Source organism: Hemiscyllium ocellatum, chromosome 24 (assembly GCF_020745735.1).
Source record: "Hemiscyllium ocellatum isolate sHemOce1 chromosome 24, sHemOce1.pat.X.cur, whole genome shotgun sequence".
NCBI lineage: Eukaryota > Metazoa > Chordata > Chondrichthyes > Orectolobiformes > Hemiscylliidae > Hemiscyllium > Hemiscyllium ocellatum.
The window spans coordinates 12,621,693-12,627,985 of NC_083424.1; positions in this window are offsets into that span (position 1 = coordinate 12,621,693).

Consider the following 6,293-nt stretch of genomic DNA (forward strand, 5'->3'; position numbering starts at 1 on the left):
TGGTTCTGAGTGGGTTATCCTATGGAGGATCAGTGTGGACTAGTTGGGCCAAATGGTCTGTTTGCACACTGAGGGACTCTACGAATAGATCCTGACCATGAAACTGTCATTAATTATCATAAAAACTCAACTGGAAAGATATAAAAGGGACCTAAGGGACAACATTTTCACACAGAGGGTGGTATGTGTATGGAATGAGCTGCCAGAGAATGTGGTGGAGGCTGGTACAATTACAACATTTAAGAGGCATTTGGATGGGTATATGAATAGGAAGGGTTTGGATGGATATGGGCCGGGCGCTGGCAGGTGGGACAAGATTGGGTTGGGATATCTGGTCGGCATGGACAGGTTGGACCGAAGGGTCTGTTTCCATGCTGTACATCTCTATGACTCTATGGTTCACAATGCCATTTCGGAAAGGCAATCCACCTTGTTCAGGGGTGATTAGGGACAGACAACAATTGCCAGCCGTCCTTCCAACAAAGGAACAAATAATTATTTTTATTAGCTGAATTTAAAGCTGCAGCCAATGTCCCTGTGTCATTACAGTGGGCCTCTGGATGACCAGTCCATTATGAATGTACCAATGTACACCGAGTTGGATGATCAGCCATGATCATATTGAACAGTGGAGTAGGCTCGTAGGGCTGAATGGCCTACTCCTGCTCCCATTTTCTACGTTTCTATCCCATTTCACTTGTCCCTCACATCACAATCCTGTGGATTCTGCCAAAGGAAAAATAAACATTGTCCCTCTCCTGCTTTGAATTGCCCAGTCACCTGGGAACAAAGTGCATACCATCCAGAACCTTTTTGGACGGATTGCAATGTCATTGCAACCTCCTCAGCAAACTGGCTCATAGGAGACAGCTTCTCTTTTACTGAACCCTCTACCCCAAGTGTCTGTACCTGGCTTTACCTACTGACCCCTGAACATCACAAAGCACTCTCTGACCCTTTACTGCTTTTTTGAAAGTCTCACACCTCCCTCGCTCCTCTCTTAAAAACCTGGCTTTCTATTCCCTGTTCCTTCAACTTAATTTCAAGTGATTGATCTTTTAGCTATTCTGGTTTTAGGAGCTAGTAGAAAGTGAGGACTGCAGATGCTGTTGATCAGAATCAAGAGTGTGGTGCTGAAAAAGCACAGCAGGTCAGGCAGCAGCTGAGGAGCAGGAGAATCGATGTTTTGGGCAAAAGCACATTCCTGTTAAATCTAAGTTTTGAAATTGGTTAAAATATCACTTGCAAAGAGGGTCAGGACTGTTTACTCTTGCTCCTCGGATGCTGCCTGACCTGCTGTGCTTTTCCAGCACCACACCCTGTTTTAGGAACTGTCTCCTTATCCACTTAATTTGTTACTTTCCCTTCCTTAAAGCACTTCTTGAAACCTATCTGTTCAGCTGTGCTCTCAACTTCCACCTCTCCTCAGTTTTCCCATCTCCTGATGAATGCCCACTGTTTTTCCAAATGTGGTAGTGGTATCCTGAAGAATTTAGATTAGATTAGATTACTTACAGTGTGGAAACAGGCCCTTCGGCCCAACAAGTCCACACCGACCCGCCGAAGCGCAACCCACCCATACCCCTACATTTATCCCTTACCTAACACTACAGGCAATTTAGCATAGCCAATTCACCTGACCCGCACATCTTTGGACTGCGGGAGGAAACCGTAGCACCTGGAGGAAACCCACGCAGACACGGGGAGAACGTGCAAACTCCACACAGTCAGTCGCCTGAGTCGGGAATTGAACCCGGGTCTCAGGCGCTGTGAGGCAGCAGTGCTTGAAAGATCTGCTTCACAGTCTGACAATGGATTTCTGAAAGGACCTCTCAAATTTCAAATCTAATTGTCGATCTTACCTTTTTGTACATCTTTCTTGCAGCCGTAACTTGATATTCCGCACTCTGTTCAATCACCCTATGATCTCTATTTGGTATAATCTGCCTGTACTGGACAACTTTGTGGGCGGCACGGTGGCACAGTGGTTAGCACTGCTGCCTCACAGCGCCTGTAGACCCGGGTTCAATTCCCGACTCAGGCGACTGACTGTGTGGAGTTTGCACGTTCTCCCCGTGTCTGCGTGGGTTTCCTCCGGGTGCCCCGGTTTCCTCCCACAGTCCAAAGATGTGCGGGTCAGGTGAATTGGCCATGCTAAATTGCCCGTAGTGTTAGGTAAGGGGTAAATGTATGGGTGGGTTGCGCTTCGGCGGGTCGATGTGGACTTGTTGGGCCGAAGGGCCTGTTTCCACACTGTAAGTCTAATCTAAACTATAAGAAAATTACAGCACAGAGCAATGATGTGGAGGTGCCAGCGTTGGACTGGGATGGACAAAGTCAGAAGTCACACGACACCAGTTTATAATCCAACAGGTTTATTTGAAATCACAAGCTTTCAGAGTGCTGCTCCTTCATTAGGTAAAGTTGCACGCAAAACCAAACTTTTCACTGCACCTAGGTACACAGGACAATAATAATCCAATTTTTTAAAAAAAACGCAAGATACTGCAGATGTTGAAGACCTGAAATAACAACAAAAAGTGCTGGAGAATCTCAGCAGGTCTGGCATTGTCTGTTTCAAAGATGAGTTATATTAGACTCAAAATGTGAACTCTATTTCTCTCTCCACAGATGCAGAGTTCCTCCTGCACTTCCTGTTTTCACTGGCTTCACAGCCTATTTCAGGACTAGGTTGAGGACTGGGTTGGGGTGTCGCTACTCTCAGTCAGGCCGATACCACCAAGTTTACTTTGCTCTGTGGTAAGTCAGAAGTCACGCAAGACCAGTTTATAGTGAAACATCACCCAATGAAGGAGCAGCACTCTGAAAGCTTAGTGACTTCAAATAAACCTGTCGGATTATAACTTGTTGTCCATCCCAGTCCAGCACCAGCACCTCCACATCATTGCTCTGTGCTGTAATTTGCTTATAGTGGACAGTAAGATTTGGCCAGTAGGATATAACAGCATTTTTTGTTTGAGTATGTGCTTATTGATCCAACATCTGTCTGAATTGCAACAAGTAACAGAATGCCTGGAGATGAGACGTATTGTACAGCGGCTCCACTGTTTGGGAGGGGTGGGTGAAGGGGCTTCAAAAGGCTCATTCTTGGATAGAAACAAAGATGCACGAGTGTGAATAAAGTGGCGATTAGTGTAACAGTTTCAAATTATGCAACATTAAGGCCCATGGGTGTCTTGCTGATGATTAAAGATGAGCCTTCATTGTTATGTAAAATTAACTGAACATACAAATGGATGTAAATCAAAGGGTAACGGTTTAATGAAGAAACATTAAGGTAGTGTGATGTTTGTTACATATTACACCCAATCGAATTACAGGGTTGTCTCTGACATCAAGCAGGGTCTTTCATTTGCAAGCATGAAAATCCCTCTCAGAGGCAGAGTTGACCAATTTCCTAGAGTTTAGTTAAAATGTTCCACGTTATTTACACGGCTAATTCAGCAACAGTCACCTACCCACCTTCATTCAATATCCTTCCATAACAAGATATCCTATCAATTGCAGTTTCAACACTTTCAGTTGACCCTGAGCCTTAATACCTCTGGGTTATGGGCCCAGCATGCTCCCATTGCGCCACTCTGCAAGGATGCCTGCCTTGAAGAATCTCAGGGAGGACCTCTTCCGCTGCAACTCCCAGGTCATTTCCTCTGCCCTGAAGCTCTTCAACCATGTCGTGAAACAAACTCACTACCACAGCCACATTTGCTTCCTCAGTGCCTGCCTCCGTAACTAACTCATCCCACACGGACTCCGGACCACCTTTAAACCAGCAGAGTTTGGACCCGAACAGGGCAAACAGTACAGACTACAGATTCAAAACCACCAGCAACGGTTCTCCTTCAAGATCCTCCGTTCCACGCTTGCACCAATGGGTCGGTCAGAGTGGTTAGGCTTGTGGATCTTGGGAAGGACCGGGCAGTGCGGGGTTCCTAACCTCTCTACATTCATTCCTGCCTCAGCTGAGGGCCACACTCTCTCAGAATTGCAAAGGACCCACTCTGTACTGCATCGTCAAGAGAATTCATACTCTCAACAAACAGTATTTCAATTCCATCTCAAATATCAAAAACTGTAAGTACAATAAACTTTTATTTACCCACCGCCATAACCAGCGCTCCTCAAACATTCCAGAAGATTCCCCCGGCCTCAGAAACTACTCAGATGCCATTAGCCATGCGGCTGATGCAGCTGCCACCCCCACGCTGATTGCTGATGTCACTTCTGCCCCCATCATGGCCACTCCCACAACCACTTCCGCCCCTCACAATTCCTAATGCATCACACGTGACATCACTTCCGCCCCTCACATCATCGCTGATGCCACACGCTCAGTGACTTCCACCACCCCTACTGCCGTGGTCACCACCACTTCCGCCCCCACCAGTGCCACTCACCTGCATTCTGCTGACACACCCCTCACAGACCCCACTGTTACTATCCCCACCCGCCAGAACCCCGAGGGGAACACTACCCCTGCTCATGACTCCACCCCCCTTTTCCCCCACCACGACATGAACTCCAGTTACAGGTTCTGCCCCACTACCAGCTCCACATCCACACCAGATCCCAGCTCCCAGCCCTGCCGAGTTTTCACCATCCCCCCAGACCTCCCCCTCACTGAGGACGAACGATCAGTCCTCAGCAAAGGACTCACCTTCATCCCCCTCCGTCCGCGCATCAATGAACTTAATACACGCCGTGACATCGAACAATTCTTCCGTCGCCTCCGCCTCCGAGCTTACTTTCACAATCAGGATTCCCGCCCACCTTCCGAGGACCCCTTCACCCACCTCCAACACACCGCGTCCACCTGGACACCCCGCGCTGGCCTATTACCTGCCCTCGACCTCTTCATTTCCAACTTCCGCCGGGACATTAACCACCTCAACCTGTATAGCCCCCTCCCCCATTCCAACCTCTCACCCTCACAACGCACAGCCCTCCAATCCCTCTGCTCCAATTCCAACCTCACCATCAAGCCAGCGGATAAAGGGGGCGCAGTGGTAGTCTGGCACACTGACCTCTACACTGCTGAAGCCAAATGCCAACTCGAGGACACCTCTTCCTACTGCCCCCTCGACCATGATCCCATCCCCATCACCAAACCATCATCTCCCAGACCATACAGAATCTCATCACCTCAGGAGATCTCCCACCCACAGCTTCCAACCTCATAGTCCGGGAACCCCGCACTGCCCGGTCCTTCCCAAGATCCACAAGCCTAACCACTCTGGCCGACCCATTGTCTCAATATGCTCCTGCCCCACTGAACTCCTTTCTACCTACCTCGACACTGTCCTATCCCCCCTAGTCCAGGAACTCCCCACATACGTTCGAGACACCACCCACGTCCTCCACCTCCTCCAAGACTTTCGTTTCCCCGCCCCCAATGCCTCATCTTCACCATGGATATCCAATCCCTCTACACCTCCGTCCGCCATGACCAGGGCCTCCAAGCCCTCCGTTTTTTTCCTCTCCAGACGGCCCCAACAGTACCCTTCCACCGACACTCTCATTTGTTTGGCCGAACTGGTCCTCACCCTTAACAATTTCTCCTTTGAATCCTCCCACTTCCTCCAGACCAAAGGGGTAGCCATGGGCACACGTATGGGCCCCAGCTATGCCTGTCTCTTTGTTGGCTATGTAGAACAGTTGATCTTCCGTAATTACACCGGCACCACTCCCCACCTCTTTCTCCGCTACATTGATGATTGCATTGGCGTCACCTCGTGCTCCCGCGAGGTTGAGCAATTCGTCAACTTCACAAACACATTCCACCCTGACCTTAAATTTACCTGGACCATCTCTGACACCTCCCTCCCCTTCCTGGACCTCTCCATCTCCATTAATGCCGACCGACTTGACACTGACATTTTTTACAAACCCACCGACTCCCACAGCTACCTGGATTACACCTCTTCCCATCCTACCTCTTGCAAAAATGCCATCCCGTATTTCCAATTCCTCCACCTCCACCGTATCTGCTCCCAGGAGGACCAGTTCCACCACAGAACACACAAGATAGCCTTCTTCTTTAGAGACCACAATTTCCCTTCCCACGTGGTTAAAGATGCCCTCCAACGCATCTCATCCTCATCCCACACTTCCGCCCTCAGACCCCACCCCTCCAACCGTAACAAGGACAGAACGCCCCTGGTGCTCACCTTCCACCCTACAAACCTTCGCATAAACCAAATCATCTGATGACATTTCTGCCACCTCCAAACAGACCCCACCACCAGGGATATATTTCCCTCCCCAACCCTTTC